Consider the following 23950-nt stretch of genomic DNA (forward strand, 5'->3'; position numbering starts at 1 on the left):
ACTATGCGTGACCTACTTATGGTCACCTTTATTCTTTTGATGTACACCTTTATCCTTGTGGAAATGAGAAAAAAATTCGATATTTTTATTTGAAGTCCTCAATAATATATTGGAAGAAGAAATGGATATTTCGGGGGTTCTTGTGTATAGGGGCTAATATTGCAGCATCTGTGGATGGTTTTGGGTATTTAGCTACATGTGGTAAATTACAGTGTAACAAATTCAGTAGACCATGGATATAGCTGTTTATTGTGCATATACTGTTAATCTTACAGCATATATATTTTCTTCTCACTCTGCTCCAGTGTTGTTCACTACAGTATTTTATTCATCCTCTGTTAAGGAACTGTATTTGTCATTCTCAGGAGTAGTGTCAATGCAACACTTTAGTGACCTCCAAAACTCTGTCTGACACAGGTTTCCCATTCTCAGGACCCCTGAGAGATTCATGGGTTCTTTCCTTCTTTTTAGTTCCTGACATCCCACATCCTTCTCTTCACATGGAAACTTGTCGCCACTGAATAATTAAAAAACCTGCCTCCCACTCATATGCAATGTAAGCTGCATAAATTAGGAATGAAAAATTTCCTTGTTAATATGTCTTTTTGACATAATTTTACTCAGATTTTGATTAAAATAGATAGTAAAGTCACTTGATAAACATAACCCTTGTTCTGTTGTTATTTTGAATGTTTCTACCCAAATTGTGCATAGGGTAGTGCTGCCTTAGGTCCTGCAGACAAAGGCCATGACTATTAAGGTTGTTTCCCATACAGCTCACCTTAGAGCTGAACTCTTACATGTCCAAAAATGGCTTTTTTCTCCCTAAGACACCCTACTTTCTTCTTGGCTTATTCTTGCTGTGTCTGATAGCACATGAAGACATAGTAATTCTTCCATCCAAGCATGTGAATATCCTGAGGATGACTTGCTCCAATATTTGTGTGCTGCTTGTAGGCTATAACTGAGTGTCTCCACTAAATATGTCAGTACTACAGGCTGCTTAAAACACCACTGACTTCATAAAGTCATTAGAAGAGAATCTGTGTCATTAGTACCTGTGTAACTGACACTTGTTCATTTAAAGCACAGAAAATTAAATAAATGCAATGGGAAGAAACCTTACATGCACTTAGCCCTGAAAATAATTAGTGTAATTAAATATGTTTCTTCAAGATTATTAGTGGAAAAATATTTAAAAAAACTGTGAAAGGGATTATCAAACGCAAACGGTATATACTTACATAAGGGTACAGTTGTCAAATCTGTTTCATAAATACTCAAGTAGGTATTGACTTCCCTGATTTTCACTCTGTAAGTTCTGGGTTTTTTTGTTGCTTTATTGTTAAATAGATAACTAATGAAAAGAATCAAAATGCTGAATAGTCTGTGTGTTATGCTGGTGCTGATTACAAAAGGTGCTTTATTTTATTATTTTTTTATTAACTAATATATTTAAATTTATCTTATATTGTGCAGTACATGCAATGACTGTGTGTTTTTTGTATATCATTCTCTCTAATGCACTTCTGCTTTTAAGCTGTTACAAAAATGTTTTCATATTGCAGAATGATATATTAGCATCTTCATCCTAGGTTCACAGGGGTTTTTTTTTTCTGGCATCTCAACATTTGTTGTCCAAGTGAGTTACACATTCACAGGAGGAAAGTACCAGACATCCATGTTGTCACTGCAGGATAGCCCTCAAACTCTGGTTGATGACTTAGGAACTGTGTTTTTGCAACATCACTAAACCGGTTTGTTTAGGGAAATGTGGATAAAAACTGATTCTATTCAGTATTAACAAAAGGTAGCTTAACACGTGAATGTGGGCAGAGTGGGGGGAATGTGATGTTGAGCTGTTCAATCTACCCACTTCTCAATTTTTTAATCAGCCTGGATTTTTCCCTTCTTTATTACTTAGTTTATTTCTCTTTTTAAATCCATGATTAAACAAGTGTTCTTTGACAGATAAATATTGCTCTCCCAGGTAAGAGGGACAACATTTGATATTGTTTCTTTATGCATAAGAAAGAAGGCCAAAAAAAAAAGTGTTGATATTTCAGTCCAATTTTTTAATGTGATTTATTATTTATAAGTTTTTATAGTTCTGGGAAAGAAATCACTATATTGCTTCAATGGAAAGTAATTTGTGGGTTGGAGATTAGAGCAGTAGTATATTTCTTTCAATCAAATCTTACAGATTTATAAACATCAATATGTTTAAGACCTCATACAGAGTTGGCAGTGTCTGTTAAAGATTTATTGTTGCAGTAACAGCATATTTGTGGAAATAATAAGAGGCCATATGTCACTTCTGAACTGCACCTGCAAATTGCACTGATGTCTGTTCAAGAAGCATCTGAATGGGTTTAGTCTATATGCCCTCTGAAACTGAGGTCAGCCAAAAATTGCCTGTCCATTTCAGTGCCCCAAAAAGATTTGGTGACTTAAAAGTTCCTGCCTTTCTAAGTAGGGCAGATCAAAGAGAAAATGACGGTGTTGCTAAAGAAATATTATACTTAGTGGATAGAAGCCATTATCAGGAGTTTCCTGTCCTCTGGGTAGTTTCATGACTCTTGGCCTCACAGCTTCTGAGTCCTGCTTTTTAAACCATGCTAATGTAATTTTCTCCCAAGCAGACTGATCCACTGAATAATTACTAACCTTGAAAGTAATATCTTTTTCTTAATATATTTTTAGGAACCTCTTATAGCTTGACATAATTTTATTCTCTTCTTGATTATAGCGAATGAGATATACTTTCATTTTGGCAAAATAAAGATATAATTTCCAGCACTTGATATGTTCAAGTGATAGAGCAAGAATGAACTGTCCTCATTCCATTTTGAGCCTAGAAAGATTTGTTAACAAGTAGTCTGTCACATTATGTCATATCACAGAAATTTCCACCTTGTATAATGATCTCTTGTTATTACAGGAGGATGAATGCAGCAGCAGGAGGTTTCTACATAATATTTAGTTTTGTGTAAGATTTAATCCCTCTATATAAACTTTAGCACTCTTTTCCACAAATATTATTTTTCTTTTTTTTTTTAAATTTTAATTCCTCACACCTTCCATGCCTTCTTAACAGGGCTTGTTTCAGTGGGTGTTATAATTGAGAGAAACTAGGCTAAACCTGCCATTTGTCTTTAAGGCAAGATAACCACTTATGCAACTTTCAGTTGAATTGTGGTTACTGAAGCATTTTGCTGTTTCTGATTAGTCCCACCGAGTGTGAGCATCCTCATCTTGTCAGTTCAGAGGAGTCATTAAAGCCTGGGTAAGCTGTGATGATGTATGAGCTATGGGTATGTAAATTCCCTGTTAGCAAATGCATTCTTCATCTTGTCAATTTTTTGCTACCTACTGCTAGCTCTGTAGGTAGCTCTGTGCAGCTGATTGAGGGAAAAATATGGGAAGTAGATTGCTCATAAAGAAATAGTAGAGGTGATCCCTACATGTTCATAATTAGGCTTCTTTGGAAGACCTTCTATGAAAACTGATTTTCATGTTACTTGGATAGAATAGCAATGCAATATAGTGTCTGCTATTCTGTGTCTACCTTATTACAGAGAAATCTATGATTCTACCTAATATTAAGGCAGTTTTAGAATAGAATAAATAGCATTGAACTGGTGTTACAGTGGTCACAAGGGCTGCAGGATGAAGAGAGAGGGGAGAATGTTGACCTCATGTTCAGAAGGCTTGATTTATTATTTTTTGATATATATTACATTATGACTATACTAAAAAGAATAGAAGGAAAAGTTCTCAGAAGGCTGGCTAAGCTAAGAGTAGAAAAGAATGAATAACAAAGGTCTGTGTCCCAGCAGAGAGCGAGACCCAGCTCTGCCGTGAGTGGTCAGTAAATCCACAGGAGACCAATCACGGATCCACCTGTTGCATTCCACAGCAGCAGATAACTATTGTTTACATTTTATTGAGGCCACAGCTTCTCAGAAGGGAGAAAAATCCTAAAGAAAGGATTTTAATGAAAAGATGTCAGTGACAAACCGGCAAGTTTGAGATGCACGTTGTATATTTTTGTATTGTTGTAAGTTCAAAAAATGATTTTCTGAGTAAATTCTCAGATGTTGTGAAGTATTTAACATAGTTTCTTGTCAATTACTAGCTCACAGTATAGCTGAGGCTTTTCCACTGGATTTTGTTGGTTTCTCTGTAGAAGTTCAGCAACATAAAAATCCCCTGCTATACTTAGTAGTGACCTTCTGTATCAGTAATTTGTTTTCCAGCTGATGGAAATAGGTTTTCCTCTTAGCCATAGTGATGCTCACACACACAGTGAGTGTACAGTGGTGCTGCTAATGCAGAGCCATGCAATCAGCACTTTGTTTGAGCATCACCATAATGACAGCATAGCAAAGGGTATTTCCTGTCAGAATTACACTTTTCAAGTTCAGTTCAAGAGGCCAGTTGAGGGTGGCTTTTTTTTTTGTTTTCATTACTACAGATTCTTTTCCTTTTTGCTTGTTTCAGATTCCTAGAAAAAAAGAAATTTATAAGCATTTTTAAAACATTTCGATCATTTTCAGAAAAACAAGTACATAGTTCTGATGACTGCCACTTGCTTACTAGCCTCTAAGATTGTTTCTTCTAAAGGTAACTTTCATGAAATTTACCATTATTAAAAAGTGAAAGTAAACAAAGCACAATTATGTCCAGCTAGGAAAAAATGACTGTATATTACACTCCTAATTAGCCACTGTTTATGCTTATAGTAGTCATTCTCTAACCAGTATGTTTTATTTAATGAAATCTAGATGATTGGTTTTTTTCAGCTGAACTGTGAGGCACTCTGCACACACCAATCTGTTTGGTCATAGGAGACTCTCAAATGGCAGCTGAATATATTACAAGTACTCTTTATAGATACTGAGACATTCCATACAATTAATTATGAATCAGAGTAGAATTGTTTCATGGCAATCAGCAGATAAATTTGAGAAGGTTTTCTTAAAATATTTATTTTGTACAGGGATTGTTCCAGTTACTTGTGTGCGGGGTTTTGCACAGCTGGTGATGGTTCCTAGGACCATGTGTGAGTGATTATCCATCAATCATATTGCCTAATTGGCAGAGACAGCTACTTTTTACTGTATTTGGGAAAAAACCCGAAGAACTGATTAGTAGCAACTGTCTGGTGTTTGGAGATAGCACAGGTTTTGGTGTAGCATTGGGCTGAAGGGGAAAATGAAATGTTGGCAAAAAGAGCACATAAACAGCTGCTGTTCTTTTAAAATATAGTATCTCTTATTATAGAATCCTCTTGATTTCAAGATCTCTTATGAAAGATCTTGAACATGAATTCATTTTAATGGCCATGAACAACCGAATGTATATTTTATGTACACTTATATGATGGCACTTTATCTTGCATTGCAGTATTAAAATAATTCTCCCTCTGTGCTTGGCACTGGCGATGCTGCAGCTCAAGTGCTGTGCCTGCTCTGTGCCCCTCACTGGCAGGGGTCAGCCTCTTCCCCTGGCAACCAAAGTCAGGATAAGAGGAAATGTCCTCAAGCTGTGCCAGGAGAAGTTCAGGTTGGACATCAGGACGAATTTTTTTTCACAAAAAGCGTTCTTAAACATTGGAATTGTTTGTCCAGAGAAATGGTGGAGTCAGTATAATTGGAAGTCTTCAAGAAATGACTGCACACAGCACTTAGTGCTATGGTCAATTTTGTCTTGAAAGAGAGATGGTGTATTTTTTAAGCTTAAGGTACCATAGCTGTATCTCTCTACTTCCTCATTTACTGCAAATAAATTTTTCTTCCTAAAAGTTCCATTAACATTGCTTAATATCCTCACAGCATGCTTGCCTTATGTTAAAGTGTCTTCATCTCAATAATTATGTTGTTTTACTGAAGTATTTATTTAAACAAAATATTTGATGCTTCTGAATTTGGGAGAGGTTAATATGGTGAATATGAAAAATGTTAAGGAATCTGGCTAACCCTAGAGTTGATACAGCAGTGATTGCTGTAATTAATTTTTTCCCAAATATTTTCTGTTGCACAGCATAACTCCACAAAATCTATACCATCTGGCTGAAAAATTCCCCATTTAGCTCTTGTAGAAAGGTGATATTTTGTCTTAGAAATAACAGTGAATTTGTCACTCAGTTCTGCTCAATAAACAGCCTAGATTTCAGTGTCTGTAAGGGGTTATATTCAGTGTCCCTGTGTTTAAAAGGAAAAAACGGCATAAGATTTAGATTTCTACACTTGGCATTTAAGGAGCATGTTTGCTTAGGGATTCTTAGGACAATTAAGTGCAAAGAATTTTCGTGTCCCAATTAGTTCTAAATTTATTTGGTTCAGTATTTAATTCAAATTAGGACCACATCAGTTCTGAGTAAATGTGTCCAAACAAGAACAAAATGCAATTAAACTACTCCACTTTATAATTTGTTTTAAATACATTTTTAATAACACTGTAAACAAAGCCTCAGTCTTCTAACTAGCACCTTCTTCCATGGCACACCTAGCAGTTGTTTATGCTAGATTTTCTTTGCCTTTTTAAATACGGAGAAGATGTGATGCAACACATGATCCTGAGCTGTGAGGTGTCCCTCAGATGTCTGTCTCAGGTGGATTTTTGAGCAGCACTGTGTGCAGTGCTGGCTGACGCCTGTGTCAGACTGCACTAGATACAGCCCCTTTTTGGGTGCTGGGCTCAGCCTTTCTCCTGCAGCCTGCTGGCAGTTTGCTCTGCAGCTGCTCTTTCTGTGGTACTTCCCTGTGCCATTTGTGTCTTTCCATGCTTGCCTAGTGTGGGTTCATAGCACTTCTCACAGGTGATCTGGTGCAGCCGGAATTTCTCTGTGTTCCCTTGGAAGTCCAGACCAAAGTAAAGCTCTTTTCCTTGCCTAAGTGATTTGGAGAACACAAAATCTCTAGTGAGAGACTCAATATTGGCATGGGGCAGTCCCAAATCTTAACATTATCTTCTTCCTGAAGTCTTTTCCTGGCTGTACTCCATGGCAAGAAACTTAATTTTCCATCCCATGGCTTCTAAGTTTCTTTATTAGTATGTTGAGAGTGACTGTACCCAGCACATATAAGAAGACAGATACACTCCTACACAGTTTTCCCAAATCATCTGAATATTTCTAGCATGTTGATTCTGATATTTATAGTAAGTTAAATATACATCATTCAGACATTGTGAAATACTGCTTCATTTTTTCCCCCAAAATATATAAATTAGCATTCATTTGACCCATAGAATTCTTGGTCTTTGCCTCTATTTGTGTGTTCTACTGAACTGCATATTTTTCATTTCACATAATCCTTGGTTTTAATAAGATAGTTTACTTCATTACCAAGTATTTGTAAAATGGGGCATTCAAAACTCCTTAGGTTTGGTGATGCACTCCAAATTCAATGTGCTGTTTCCAGTAACATGGTGGTTGGCTTAGCTAGGTAGAAGGGAGAAGGTAATTTTTTGTTCTTCTTCCATCAAAACACTTTAATTACATTTGTTTGGAAAGTTATCTTAGAGTTTTCAAAAAGTACTTTAGGGTAAGATATTCATGCCCTCTCCCTTTTAGCATTATAATAGTAATCAATAGTCTTGTCTCAGCCTTACAGAGAAAAGAGATTTAACTGATTAATATTTATGTGTAATACCTGAAACACTGAATGATTTTGTTTGTAGGATATTCTGATTTAATGCAAACATGTCACAGAGTTTTCAGAGTCTTACAACATTAATCTAATCAACATGAAACTTTAGGGCAGCAGAGATGATAAATATTTTGCTGTTGGATTTGAGCTGTAACCAAAGCAGGTGTGGCAAGTCCAGCAGTGCCAGTGCCTGCTGGCCCTGCAGCCTCTGGTACAGGCTAGCCATGTCCTTAGCATTGCATCTCCTGTCTCTGTAAAAAGATGGCTTCACTAAAAATGCATCTGGAAATCACTGCAGTTGATTCCCAAGGACTGATTTGGGGCTATTGGAGAGGGCTCATGGGCTGGCCCAAGGCCCAAGGCCTGAACAGTTGGAGCGATGCTGGTGTCACCCATGTCCAGCTGTGTGACAGTGCTCACTGGGGCTTTCGAATGAGGGAAGAGACGAGAATGTTGACTCCATATTTCAGAAGGCTTGATTTATTATTTTATGATATATATTACATTAAAACTATACTAAAAGAATGGAATAAAAAGTTCTCATCAGAAGGCTAGGCTAACAGTAGAAATGAATGAATAACAAAGGTTTGTGGCTCGGACAGAGAGAGAGAGCCAGCTGTGCTGTGACTGGCCATTAATTACAAACAAGCACATGAGGCCAGTCACAGATGCACCTGTTGCATTCCACAGCAGCAGATAACTATTATTTACATTTTGTCTCTGAGGCCTCACAGCTTCTCAGGAAGAAAAAATCCCAAGAAAAGGTTTTTCATAAAAAGATGTCTGTGACACAGCTGTAGTGCTGGCTTTGTCTCTGGACACCGTGCAGATATGCAGCCTGTGCAGCACCCTCTGCTTGGTGGTTCAATAATTTCCAAAGTGCAAGCAGAAGCAAGAGCTGCTTGACCATGGAACTGAGAGAAATTCCTCTGCCCACTTATGCCAGAGTGGAGAAATGGAAATGGGTTCTTCAAATCTGTGCAGACACATAATCCAAATGACAGCATGGTCATTGCAGTGCAATTATTTTGAATTAAATGAGCTGTAATGCATCAACATGAATATTTGAAACACGGAGAACAGTCCTTTGTTGCATATGTATAATGTATAATTTAGTCAGCTTTAAGTTGTTAATTCTGTGGTTTATGGTTCATACACTATTTCCTTTGGGACACTGCTCCCCAATATAATACATTTCACAAAGTCCTGGCAGTTTATAACTTCATTGTATGTATCTATATGAGGTAATTTTTACTGTGCCAAAGTACAATAAATGTATTTAAACAGAAATAAATTGTTTGGCAAGGCTAGAGCAGAGTCTTTATTTCTGAAGTTGGTCCTAAATAGTAATCTATCTTAATACTTTAAATAGGTAGTGGACTTTTTTTATTTTAACAGGATAATGGGTTTGAAAAATGCCATGTCATCTGAGAGGAAACTGATCTGATTAGATGTGTACAGACACTTTAAACAAGTAAGGATTCATAGTAATTAACTAAAGGTGTTAGAACTGTTAGTGATACAGGCTAAGACTAAGAGCTAAGAAAGAAAACACTTGAAGGGGAAACTTGCCCTAAAATATCTTTTTAATCAATATTTTTTTCTGGCTTGTATTTTCCTAGTAATACAGGGAAATCTCAGTTATAAGGAACCATTTTGTATAGAATGGGAAGGTATTTATAGTTCCTTACATATTACTGTTTCTGCTTAGAGCTTGATTTGTTTTCAGAGATGCAGTACTAAATTTTGCTTGGAGACATTGGCACATTGATTACTTCTAGTTTTCAGGTCAATGGGAACTATGCTCTGCTTATAAAAAAATGAGAGGTTACAGTAAAGAATCTTTGATGGAGTTAATTTAAGATACAAGACTTACTTGTATACATATGGTTCTACTGACAATGGTATTTAAAAAACCTCTTTTATTATAAAACAAAAAATATTGATTAGCTGTGAAAGTTGTCATTTAGCAGTTTACAAGAGCACTTTGAAACCATTTATATGAAAATTAGGAGAAACTGTGTACACTGAATGTTTCATTAATTTTATGTAATGACATACATTATTTTCCAAAATAAGCAGTAGACTCAGATTGTGCAAATTAGCAGTAATTGTGATAGTAAAAGAATATTTTGCCATGTTTTCTGAAGACTTTCCATAAATCCTGAGCTATAAACATCTCTGACTCACTTTCTTTTTGACTGATTTCCTATCTTCTCCATGTCTTCTAATTTTGTATAAACCAATTTGCTTGCTTTAATGTTAATAATAGATAGCACTTCATCACTTTAAAACCACCTCTCAAAAATAATTTTTCAGGAGTTTGCCAGCTACCTCATGCCTATGGCCTATATGCCTCAAAACTCTATAAGAATATTAAAAATATATAAATATTTTATAGATGAACCTTTATGTCTGCATCTTATAGCAAACACATTTTCACCTATTCAACCTGTCCTGGTGAGTTCTGTCATATTGTAAATAAATTTTTGCATTTCAGTGACAAAGTAAAAAAGGAATTTTAATGTTACTACTTGGAAAGGCTGTTTCACAATTATATGACTTTCAATTTAGCTACTAGGTCTGAATCTACACTGAAATGCTATAAAGTGCTATGTTTTAAAATCAAGGTTGCAAGAGATGAATAATAACATTTTTTAGATTAATTCTTATAAAGTACGCATCAGATCATTATTCACTGTGGTTTTAGTAAATCAATAGGAAAAAACAGAGATAAACCCATTCTTCACTCTCCTTGTGCTTTGCCATCTGAAGCAGACCAAGTGTGAGTTGTATGAGAACCAGTGTTGAACAATAATTCTGTGACATCCTTATTAGTTACATTGCATCCATTTCTTAGTCCTAAAAATGTGAAAAATTTCTGGACAAGTAGAGGAATAGGATAAGGCCTTCAGCCTATTTTTATATGTTGCAGTATGAGGAATCTCAAGGAATTTATTTATTTGTCATATTCTGTCTGGTTGAAATAAAAAAATGCATGCTGATACCTCTTTCTGAATAGGAGAAGAAAACCTACCACCATAGATGGATTGTAGTTAATTTTTCAGGGATGATAATTTTTTTAAATGAAGAATATAATTTATTTAATTGCCATCACTGTTATAAATTGCTGTCCATGCATCTGAACAGAATCTCTAGGTATGACTCCAGAGTGCTGCCACAAGTGCATCTTTTAAAGCTTAATATTTGGATCAAAGTGTACTTCAAAAATATAATTTTAATAAATTTTAGTCAGTTATGTTTTAACTAAAATACAAGTACTACGTATGCCTAAAGTTTTAGAGTATAATATTGTATCTCAAAATAAAAATTTGCATAAAAATATAATTGATTTTGTAGTATAATACAGTATGAACAAAATTCTGGCATGTTTTGTTTTTTTCTAATACTTTTTGCATGGTACTTTGGTGACAGGACACTGAATGAACATAGCACGTGATCTATAAAAAGATGGTAGTACTTGCTTCACTATTTCTGCCTATTTCAAACTCTTGCAAAATATTGCAAATGACCTTATAATCCATTTTCTGCATGACTAATGCTGTTGTTTAGCTCTTCCACCAGTCACCAACACTGGAAACTGTGTCTAAAACCAAAATGAAGTGGAGTCAGAGTATGCAGAGACACATCTCCAGAATATGACCCCAACTTGCCAAGGCTATCCTGAGCTCAGGGTTGTTTCTTCTGGTGAATCTTCTGGTCAATCCTTAAAACTCAAATTAGGAGGATTCCTGTGCAGAAAACTTTCTTGTGCTGGTTCTGAGAGTGCTCCTTGCAAGGGTCTCCTGTTTTCCCCTGAGCTGTTATTTTTCCTGATACCATTTCCAAGGACTTAGAATCAGCAAATCATTTTGTTTGTAAAGGTGGAGTGTGTTTTAATGTTTTTACATTTATTTACATGGTATTTCAGCTGCAATTTTATCACCAAGTGTCATAAGATGTAGTTTTTTTATAGCCAGTCCAGCCTTCAGAACCTTGACTTAGCTTAGCATCATCAGTAAAGTCTGTTTTCTCACTGTTCATTGCTTTCCCTGGCTTCAGTCTCCTACTGGATCTCTGAAAGGCTCAACTAATTACTTCATTCCAGTGTAAATACTGATTATTTGCTACAAATTTTCACCAGTGTTTAAACACATTTTCTGTTTCCATGAGAGGTCCTTTCTTCTAACATCACATCGTCCTGGTCTTTTGAAAATCAGGTATCTGGTTATCAGTTTACTTTCTAACCTATTTCAGGTTAGTTTGTTCTTTAGAGAACACTCTAGATGCCTGAGAAATTATTTCCCTTTAAAATAGCCACCTCTCAGCCCTTTCTCTATCTAATGTATTTATTTTTTGTTCACTAAATGCATTGTTTATTCTGATTTGTAGTAATTTAACTGGAATTTCTTAGAAAATTTTTATTGCACTGTCTTCCTCCCAACCACCTGTCACAGTTTCCTCCACTATGAACCCAGATGGAGAAAAGGTATTTTAGTTTTGTGTTCTGACCTCATCTTTCTTGAATCCTCCTTTTATAGCCTGAACATCTGTTAGCCCTACCAGCTCTCTGTCTGGCTTCCAAAACTCTGAATACTATTTTCTTTTCTTTTTTTATACTTCTTCAAGTTGTTCCTCAAAGTTTTCTTTTACTTGCTGTGTGTAAAGTGTACTTTGTTTTCTTAGGCTGATAGTTTATGATAATTTTTGTTTTCCTTATTTGAATACAGTGTTGGATTTTAAAAAGATCTTTTTCTTGAATTTAATAATTGAGTTAAATATAATTCCATACCCAGCACATGTCCTCTCTTTGATTTTTAGGCACACCCACCCCTTTTACTTCAAAGGAGGTCTTTTCTTTTTTGTGCAGCCTCTTTCTATCCTGGACATGGCCCCAGTTCCAGGTTCTCCCTGTTCTTCCTGCTGTTTCAGCCTGCTTTGCCCCAGAGCATCCCCTTCTCTCTGAGTGTGCCCATGCCACAGTGAGGATGTGGCAAAGGCTGCTGCGTGCAGGTCACAGCTTTCAGCTCTCAAATGACCTGAGAATTTAATCTCTGAAAGTTCTGTCCTGTCCCTTGTTTGTTTCTTTTTTTGCTGCAAGGACTGCAAATTGCTGCCACTAATGTGTCTCTGGAGTCATCAGACATATGGGATGCACTTCTCAGAGCCACCAGTTCAGCTCTCTGTCCATGTCATGCTTATAAACATTCTGTCACATTTCTGAGAGAATATGGAGTTCTAGGCTCACCAGGCATGAATGCAGTGACACTGGAATTCATCAGCTGAAAGCCCCTTTAGAATTTGGGCATCCATGTTTATTAGCAAGCAGGGAGTTAATTTCATTTTTATTTGCTAAAGATTAGTGAGACAGCTGCTTGCATTATTCTAAGTGGGTGATGTACAGGCCTTAGAATAACCAGACATGTAATGCCCATACTCTGCATCTACAGGCATTTGACAAACCTTAGTTTGGAAATTACACTTCTACAATAGACTCAGAAATAGCCATTTTCTGTTGTAATTACAAAAAATGCAGAATGCCACATGACATAAGAGAAGACATAGCAAGGGTGAAAGTTGTCATCTGAGGCAAATCTCCATGAATTTAAATGCTTTACATGAAATTTGATGTTATGCACTGATTTTAGAACAAATAATCTTCTTATAAAGCAGTTTGTCATATTAATCTTGTGATGTAAGTAGATATACCACTTTGGGATTTTGGAGGATAGTGCTGTCAGTGTGAGGATGCATTTGCTTGGTTGTCAGCGTCATTGTTTAGTATTTAAGTGGAGATTACATGAGTGAGTAGTTGTCCATTGATTTCACTGTTGCTGCAGGTTGAAGTGCACTGTTTTGTTCTTACTTTGCTGCAATATTATTTACAGGTGTATTCAGTTTTAATGACAGTAAAATTGTTTTGTAAATAAATTTGCAGTGGGAATACATTGCCAGTAAATTATACATGGAATAAATCTTTAGATTTTACCTTTAAGAATATATCAGTTTGCTTCCTCTACTTTGCTGTAATCTAGATGTTTTAGACATATATGGTCTTTATCAAATAAAAAGCTTCAAAGCACTATTGAGATTTACACAGAATATAATGTTACACATAAACTTGCACTTACATTTCCCCTCAGTGTCTGTTGGAAGTTAATTTTCCTTATTGCTTCACATGGTTTTGTCACATATTTGCTGTCATTGTTTCAGTTCATTTCAGTAGCTATTGCATTTGCAGACACAAAGGGAGTATAAATGCTCGGGGTTGCAAATCAAAACATTTCCTCATTTGTAATATTTAAATGCAGTGATTTCCTGGAGTAATATGAAAAAGTACTGGAAGATGAAGATTCTCAAGAGAACTAGAATTTGTTCTTCGGTTCATTGCAAGACCTAGACATTGAGCTCCAGACCTGGGATTTATGATTTTTTGTAAATGTAAATGTGTGTGAGATTCCAAGCTCACACAGTTACTGAATGAATGAGGCAGTTGAACTGGAGGTGAATGGCAACTCCAGGCAGAGAAGGGTGTGGAAATGGGACTGATGTGCTTGAAATTCAGTACATAGACATGAGTCTCACAACTTGGTCAGATGCCACTGTGAAAGTGTTTCAAAGTCTGAATCATCTTCCTAGATACCAAATCTGTTATTTGGCTATGGCTGTGTCACTTTAGCCCTTTAGGAGAGCACTCCCAGCTCTCTTGACAAGCTGGAGCTTGGGACATGTCTTGACAAGGTGAATTGAAAATATTCACTGCCTTCATATTGGTGGCTCTCTTTAATATGTATTTTACAAACATGTTCATCCTTCTTGAAGGTTGTAGACATGCTAAAAGCAAGGTAATTATGAATGAATAAATGTTAAGTTAAAATCAAATGGTTATGAAATACACCTCTGAGGCATTTCTAAATCTTGTGTTAGAGAACTCAATATTACTTCTATAATATTCTTTTAAGTGTGAATCAGATCTGAGCCTGGGGTGTGAGAATTTAAAAAAAAAAGTGCAAGTGAAAAAAACAGAAGATCATTTAATATTTTATCAGGTAGGGGCATCCAAACCACAGTTTTGTTCACCCAGGAATTTTTGTATGGCAATGACAAGACTGTTGGGTATTACAGCCTGCATTATTCAAAGGCACTCAGGCCTTCCAGCTCATGCTTGCCATCTCATTTGTCACATGCTGTATGTCTTGGTCTCTCAAGTTGTTGTCCTGCAAGTTCTTTTTCCTGTGCTACATAAATGAAGTTTGAAGCACAGTTATGTTGCTTGCAAAGGAAAACCAGCAGCAGAGTATTACAAATGCGTCTCAGGTTTTTGGGTTTTTTTGATACTCAGATACTATAAAACCCTGTGATGTCTGTTTTTTGTTTTTTTTAAAGAGAATGAAGAGATGTTCTAATTTGCAAACAGAGAGTGCTATGAGCTTTCAACTTGGCCAATTATGAATATTTACAAATCATAGAATCATGGGATCAGAGAATGGTTTGAGTTGGAAGGGACCGTAAAGTTCCAACCTGCCAGCTGGGCAGGGACACATTTTACTTGATCAGATTGCTCAGGGCCTCATCCAACCTGGCCTCAAACACAGCCAGGGATGAGGCATCCACAGCTTCTCTGGGCAACCTGTTCCTCACCACTCTCACTGTGAAAAATTTCTTTCTTGTACCTGATCTTAATCTACCCTCTTTCCATTTGAAGCCATTCCACCTTCACTCTGTGCCCGTGTGAACAGTCCCTCTCCATCTCTCTTGTAGGGTCCCTTCAGGAGCTGGAATGCTGCTCTGAGGCCTCCCCAAGGCCCTCTCTTCTCCAGTCTGACCAACCCCAGCTCTCTCACCCTCTCTTCACAGGAGAGGTGCCCCAGTCCCCTGATCTTCTTCATGGCCTCCTCTGGACCCTCTCGAACAACCAAAAATAATGGGGGGAAGAAGTCTTGTTGTATCCTTATTTAGCACAGCAATTGATCCTTTACAGTTAGCAAATCTGTTGCATTGCCATCAAACTACAGAGGAATTACTCTCTATATATTTTAAATTTGGGGTTGCAATCAGCAGAGTTAAATGAAATGTAAAATCATGTATCAGCTCCATTGATTTTTACTGTTGCACTTAGCCCTGTGTACTGTGGAGGAGGAAGCTCTTCAGGTCCCCTGGTCTGCATGTTAAAATGCAAGCTGGGGCAGTTCCAGTTTGGAGAATGAACATGGTCTTTCTGGGCCCAGTATGTTACCTATAGGAAACCTATAGCAAACTCCCTGCCAGATAATGGAGGTAATGCTGGCTGTTTTCTTTCCATAAGCTCTTCACTGTGAGAAAAAAAAATAAATTAAGAAAAAGTAGTTTCAGTTAGTGTGCAATCTGCTCTTTGAACAGATAGCTACAGGAGATGTCTTTTGAGAATCAGCTCATGAACAATGGCAATTTACTTAATGGTATTTATCCTGCCTTGTCCCAGTTTATTTCTGTCCTGTCACATCTGACTGAATGGACAAATAGAGCACAATGTCTATTCTCTTAAATTTGTGTCATTTTCACCTGAATTTATAGTAGAGATCAGACAGATGTCTTACTGTGCTCTTTAGGAACAGAACTCAGCATCAGTTTGAGTCCTTGAATTAAGTGTATTAACTTTTTCCTCCTTGTCAATGTTATTTTGGAATGCTTTGCTCCTCTTCAACTATTTCTTTGCATTACCATCTCAGATCAGCCAATACCTCATTAAAAAATCTTGAAAGATACTTGGTTTTCTTCTCTAATAATAGTGGAAGATAATGAGATGGAAGGAAGAAAAAAAAAATTATCTTCTTGAATTTGCCCTTAGTAACAAAGAACAAAAAAAAGCAGTGTAGAAAATGCAGGGGAAGGTGAAGGAACCAGAGTTTCATAAAATATTTTGGTGTGCTTTCACAGGCTTGTTTAATTTCCACAGAACTATGTGGTTTGCATATGTCAGTTGATTTAAAGTAATGCTTTGCTTGGATTATGGATGTGACTTGACAATAAAATTGTTTGCATAGTGCTCAGTATATGTAAATTGATACTTAAATGCTGTTGTAAGTATAATTACTTTAATAGCAAAAGGCAAAATCAAGTTGACTAACAGAATTTTTAATTATATTAACATAAAGCATTTGTGATTTAATACAATGATGTGTACAAAATTAGATACTATATGCATGTATGTTAAATCAGTCCATTAACACAATGGGTCCAAATTAACTGTTATATATCCTTGACTGATCAGAAATTTGTGTTTTATGCTACATTTGAGTAGTCCACTAACATACATGGGAAAGATACATTATTTTTATGGCTGGGTATTCAACCCTAACTTATCTTGTTTCTTGTTGACTTAGAGCTTCTCTTGGGAAATACATCATCTGGCAAAGAGAAATCTTTCACATAATAGGAAATCATATTCAGTTCAGTAAGAGTAAGATGATGTGCATGGAAGTCCCACTGAAACTACTACTTCTTTAGATATTCTTTTACCTTACAAACTCTTCAAGTTAGAAAAAAGTTGTTAGGTTGCTGCCAGTTAGCAAAGAGCAGATGGTGTTTATTACTGTGACCGGTAAATTGTGTATCTGTGGGAGTAATAAGCCCAATTAGCCAAATGTTGATTGTGCTTTTTAATGTTGTAGTCTCAGTACCTATTTCCATACCTGTGAGTATGTTCATTATAAACTTCTTTGTGCACTTTGGAAAAAGCTCAGTGGTGCACTTCTGCAGCCTAAATTGTTGGCATTTGTATAAATACCATTTAAGGTAATGTCTTCCAAATGAGCCAGTCTTAGACACATAGTCCCAGGAATTCCTTACTACTTACTTTGTATTTGATTTTCCCCTAAGTGGTAAAATTTGACTACTTTAAGCTTGGCTAGAATGAATGTTAAATCCCAGATGACTTTGTGTCCTAAAGAATCCTCTTGCCCTTCATTCCATAAAATACAAATCCAGTACAAGGGAAAGTCATGTTTAGCTCAGCGTACTCTGCAGTTTTTAAAAATACTGCTCTTCTTGCATAGTTTCCCAGCAGGGAGCAGTGAGCCTTCAAAGAACTTCCTTACCTTTTAGAGGCGTGGGTTGGGATCAGTCAGGACCTCTGGCTGGTGGCCAGTTTGCTGAAATCTTTAACCTCTCCTCAGCCCAAGCTCAAGAAGCCTGAGAACCATTCCTGTGGGCCCTTGGCCTTCACCACTGCCCCAGCTGGGCTGGACAAATTGGGACACCCTTAGGAAGAGCAGTGTAATAATCCTGGTTGCAGGAGAAAGACAAAAGCCAGAGTATGATATAGAGTTGTAGAATTGTTTGAGTTGGAGGGGACCTTAAAAATCACCTGGTCCCAGTCACCCTGGCTGTGGGCAGGAGCATCTTCCACTAGACCAGATTGATGAGAACCCCATCCGGCCCTTCCTTGAGCATTAGGATCCTCTTTCTCGTTTCTGAGGTGCAGAAAGCAGGCTCTGGTGTTGTCTTTCTGCCAGCAGAAGCTGGTGCTGGTGCACTTTGAGTATGAATACCCTCTTTGATATCTGAGCCTGGTGATTTTAATAGCAGTGGTTTCAGCAGTCCCTTCCTCACAATTCAAATAAGCAATAGTTGCTACATACATTTAGAAAGGTCTGGTTTGTGTTTTTCAAACATACTTGACAGCTCTGTAGGGTCAAGATCATGTCTTCCTGCATGGCTGTGCAGTGTCTGGTACAATGAGTCCCTCTGGATACTTCTGCAACTAAATAATAAAACCTTTGCAATTAACAACCTGTTAATTGAGGATGTAATATAGATGCACAATTTTAATTTGTTCCTTGATTTTCCTCAATTACATCACCTTAGGTTTAAAAACAGAACCACATAAAATAAAATGCTAGGGTGTTTCACAGATTAGCAGATTTTCATAAATGGCACCGCTAATGCATGTATTAGAGAAAGAGCCATTCAAATTTTCTTGACTTAAGAAAGGTTAACTGAATAAGGGTATATCAGATACCAATTTTTTCTTTTTATCATAAAATTAATTTTCTTTTTAAGGCTCATTTAAATCGCTTTATTTGAATGCCACAACTTGTTACCAGAATTCTGAGAGAAAATTGCTAAAAGTGAAAAGTGAGGAGATATTTTTCCTATATCAGTGTAGACTTTTACGTAGAAGATTTTTGTCTGGATTTGCTGACCATCTGTTTCATGGAGTTATGCCAAAAATATATTTTCACTGTAGATGTAGGTGCTTGCAATGAACCAGTAAATAGCCAGACAAGTATTGCAGCATCTTCTTCTAGCACACCGTAAATACGAGTTCCCAGCACTTCTCAAGATAAAAAAAGGTGTAATAAAAACCCATTTATTTCTTAGGTAAATCTGGTCATAGTAACTTTAATAATTCTAACTTTGTTAATCAGATTTAATTTATTCTTGAAGCAATTCCACTGATTTAAACCTGAAATTAATTTGGCCTGGAGTTTTCAAGAAGCTGTATATTGCCTTTGAACATTTAATTTTTCTCTGTGTGGCCCGGCACTGGGTTATTGTTCAAAGCCTAACAGAGAGATGAGACCCAGTGAGCTCTGTAGCAAAGGGCAGCTTTCTCCATTTCTCCTTTGGTTCTGGGACTGCTGCAGAGACATTTCTCTGATACAAAAGGATAAGAAAACAGCAGCACACTTTCTTTGGAGTAGATCTCCAGGGTACATTTTCTGCTTCTGGTGTTTGCTGTCTCCTGACATGGCCTGCTAAAGTAGAGCCCTGCAAGGTTCAGTCCTACCAAAGAGGTGTCTCAGAAGCTCTTCTACAAGAGACAGCAAACATGACATAGCTGTAGTAAAAAAAATGATCTTCCATGCTTATCTGGAACACTAAATTAATGTTGTTAAAGCCAAGAACTACTAGATATTGAACGGGGTAAGCAGCTACATATAAAGGGAGACAAACTGGACTCTGCAGAATCTGCTGAGGAATAGAATAGAATAGAATAGAATAGAATAGAATAGAATAGAATAGAATAGAATAGAATAGAATAGAATAATATTATCGCCGCTTTTAATGAAGGGATGGGACCACAGTCGGGCTAAAACTGTGATTTATTGCTCCTCAGGTAAACTTCAGTCTCAGAGGTTGTGAGGTTTGAGAGAGCAAGCAGTCAGCCATAGCTCAAAACGGTCACAAGTTCTTCATGACAAGACAATATATAACTTTCTAATCCAATGGACAGTTGCCACAAAGTTTATTTGGCTGTTCTAACCTATCACCTTTACTTACTTCTGCTGCACTGTGGATACTTTTATCCACTGGGCTACTCTCACACATACACACATATAAGAACATCTGAACTCTGTACAATTGCACCCCTACATTATAAACCCTTCACCATCTTATCAATACAGTTTCTCACTTACTTAAGGCATATTCTTACTTACAACTATAGAAATATAAGTTTATAATTTTTCTTCCTAATGTCTGTGCATTTTAATTTTGCATTAACCCAAGCTTCTTCCAAAGTTGCAAATCAGACCCTTCTGTGTCTGTGGAAGTTTCTATCTTTCCATTTCCCACAGTAGAATAGTTCTGGTAGGATAAGACCTACAATGCTCAGTCCAAATGCCTGACCAATTCAGGGCTGACCAAAAGTTAAAGCATTATTACTGGCATTGTAATACAATGCTTACAAAATGTTGAGAAAAATAAAATTTGCCTTCATAGTAGTCCAATACTTCCTTAACATGAAGTCCCTTGTGTATATCAAAATATGAGATACTTTTAAAATAAATGCTGTTCTAAATTAAATGAGCTGTCAGAAGTCCTGGAACAGAACCTTTATTATAGGCAGGTCTCAAACAGTAAGGTTTTATTCAGGTGTGGCTGTCTTTGTCTTCTCCACTTTTCCTGAGAACAGGATAGAATTTAGAAAGATTCTTCCCCACCCTCACCCCCATCCTGCTCTTCATGGATAAGGATAGGATTTCATGAGGATAAGTAGCTCTGAAAACGGAATACACTTTGTCTCTCCACAAAGGAACTGATAGCAATGGTGAACAAAACACTGAGAAATAATAAACCTGTTTCATGTTGTCAAGCCAGGGCTATTTTTGGTTTGCTGCTTCTAGAAGAAATTAATTTCTTCTCTCAGTTCGGGGCTTTGTTCTGCATTATCTTACAACTGGAAACATTTGTCTTACCCATTTGTTATTTATCTAGCTTTTGTTACTGCTCTGAAGACTGATCTGTGTATAAAATAGAAACAGTCACTGACACAAACTATTTTTTGAATGGTAAGCATATTTCTTGATTCTGGTTGTAAAACCCTATTAAATTAGATTTTACAAAGTAAGAGGTGTTATAGTTCTAGTGGAGACGTATTCAGGCTGCATCAATTAGGGCAACAAATATTATTCGAAATGTAAACATGCATTTTCTACCAGTCATTGTACTTAGCTTGAGGCTTGAATGCTGATGCTGTAAATTATGCCTTAGATTTGTTATACGTGTGGTATGTTGTCCTGAGGTAGTTGGAACAAAAAGTTTTGATGAAAACTGGAGAGCTAGAACTTTGGCTTTGAGCACTTTACTGTCTGATTGCTTGTGTGAAGTGTGAAAGTAATCAGATGCAGATAAATCTCTTGAAACTCTGTGTATATATTGGTTTGGGGAAGATTTTGGAGATACTGGCTGTAGATAAAGAAAAGATCTATTGAGCTGTATTCTCTGTCAGGTTTTATTTTGCAGAGGAGAAGGTTTATTCCACAGTTGTTGATACATGAAACATCATGCATTTGATTATAGGTAAAGCATCCTCTGCTTTCACCTGATCATTTTCCCCTAAAGACATGCATCATCTCCCCCAGACAAATGATAAAAAAATCTAAGAAGATAATATAAAATATCTCTGCCATAAACCAGGAAGGTTTTCTGCAAGCTAGAAAGCCTAGCTTGTTCATCATGTTCATAAACATGATTGAAAAGTTAAGCCACCTCTAGGAACATCTAGAAACACAACAATATTTTTCAAATGGAAGTTTGTTTGCTCCCCAGCAGTGAAAGCTTTCTTTTAATACTCTCTCTTCTATCTGTCAGCAATTCTTAGCTATCCTCTCCTAATATGACCAGATATTATCCCAGAGACTTAGAGCTAATATTATTTGTAGAAAATCTGTACACATGGCAGAATTGGATTGGATCTGAGATTGCAGAATAAGATTTGCAGTTACAGCTGCTGTACCAGGAATGTGTGTTTTTGGGCAAGGCTCACCATTTTATGCAGTCCAGCTGCCTGAGTTTCTACATTTTCCTTCACTGTTCTCTGTGCTCAGGTTGTGTGTGCGTGCCTGTGGCTGCAACTGGAGCCTAAAATTTCCAGTATTAAAATTGGTTCTGCCCAGCATATCTTCATTAAAAAAAAAAAAAAAAAAAAAAAGAGAGAAATTAAGTTATGTTCCAATTTCCTGCATTTTGGGCTGTTTACTGAAACATTCTCTTTCCTATGTGCTTCTTTTACCTATATGTTAACATAAAGTATATAATTTTTCACAAGTTATTGAGTCAAAGTTGCTCTACCAGTACTTTCAGACCTTGGGCAGTTTTGGGATTATAGTAACAGTAGGATGTCAGATATAGTGCCGTGGCTGTTCTGCCATTTTAGACAAAACCAAACTTAAAGCAAATCAGTTTTTTAGTTGTAAATAACTGCTTCCTTCCTGATACATGTTTTGTAGATAGTGGATGAAATGTGAGTGTCTGTCTGCTACATAATCAATAGAATTAAAATCCCCAGCCACTTATTTCCTGTGAAGTGATTAAAATCCACTTAGCACATAACATGGTCTATGCTCGCCATACTGCTCCTTTGTAGCAATATGTCAAGGTAATGATTATACAGTTTATGAAGTGCTTAAATGTAAATGGTCAACATAAATCTTCACAGAGTGTAATTTAATAGTTTTATTCCATTCAGAGAACAAATGTAGTCAAGCTTTGGTTGGCCTTCTCATAGTTTCCTCCAAAGTTACATAATGTTACAGTTCTGTCACCTTTGAAGGGGTGGCTTTTTTTAATACTGAGAAACACTGAAAGGATGCAGCAGGACATGGTTCTTGTCTGATTGATGATCTGTAAGTGTCACAAAAGATTTGGTGGTGAAACTTGTGACACTTTCCTGTCTGCAGGTGAGAGGGACCTTGCAGAGAAACATAAGCTCTGCTGTTTGCTCAGCCATCCCTAATAAACTTTACATACATGTATATAGATGAGTGATTTTTAAAATCTTATTTCTATCAATAGATTAAGTCTACTATCTAGTATTAAAGTTCAGTTCTTACCATTTCTTCCTCATTGTTTGGTTTATTTGCATGCAAAATTGAATAATCAATTGGAAGCCAGCAACTTCTTCCAGGCTAGATTTTCCCTGGAAGAGGCTGAGCAACAGTTTGAAATCATAGGATTGTTGATACATTGACTGGGACATTGACTTGAAATCCTACCCTATTTTAAGAGCTGATACCTTTTATTAAATCAACAGGTAGAGTTGGAAAAAAGTAAAAACACAGCAGCTTGAAAAAACTGATTTTGGAGCTTCAAATAATGCTAAATTTTCCTTAAAATCTTACCACTTACTACTTCCCCCATGGGTACATTATCTTTTGGTTTAGGTGGCAGTAGATTTTACTGTACATATTTATTTTCCCTGTGATTATATACTGTTTTCTTACATAGCTTAACCAGTATTTGAAGGAAGTTAAAAATTATTTTTAATTAAGACACTGGACTGAAAGTGAGCTTGAGATTTGGAGCATCTGGCGTGATTCAGAGTTTGGGTGTTACTAACATGGCTGATGCATTTGTGTTACATTCTTGTTGGTTAAAGTGAAAACAAGAATATTTCCACATATTTTTATTTTTAAAACAGAAAGTAGTGCAAAATAATGTATATTATAACATCTTTATAGACTTTTGTGTGTAGTTTTGAGAGCGACATTTTCGTGATTGATATTTCTTAACGTCATGTTCTTTTTCTCTGAAACAAAACCAAGGAAGTGCTGATACAGCGACATTCCTCTTGCTTTGGTGGAGCTTATTCTTTGTTGAAAGCCAGACCAGAATACTGTCAGTTCAGACTTGAACATAATTCTAGAACATTTTAGGCAAGTGCTGATGATGTCTAGTCAGCTTCTGAAGACCACATATCATAGCATTTTTAAAAGATGTTGGAAATAATAAAAAAACAATAAATGAAGAGACTATTGATTACAGAATAAACAAATTACTTAATAGACTCCTCCCTTTTTGCCGCTTTGTGT

At 36.5% G+C, this 23950-nt stretch overlaps 1 protein-coding gene across 29 annotated transcripts in view; it reads left to right on the plus strand.

Moving 5' to 3' along the window:
* KHDRBS2 (KH RNA binding domain containing, signal transduction associated 2) overlaps positions 1 to 23950 on the plus strand; it is a 339259-nt gene that overhangs the window by 81704 nt on the left and 233605 nt on the right. The gene's annotated exons all lie outside the window — the stretch shown is intronic.

This window comes from Zonotrichia albicollis, chromosome 3 (genome assembly GCF_047830755.1).
Source record: "Zonotrichia albicollis isolate bZonAlb1 chromosome 3, bZonAlb1.hap1, whole genome shotgun sequence".
In the NCBI taxonomy this organism is placed as follows: domain Eukaryota; kingdom Metazoa; phylum Chordata; class Aves; order Passeriformes; family Passerellidae; genus Zonotrichia; species Zonotrichia albicollis.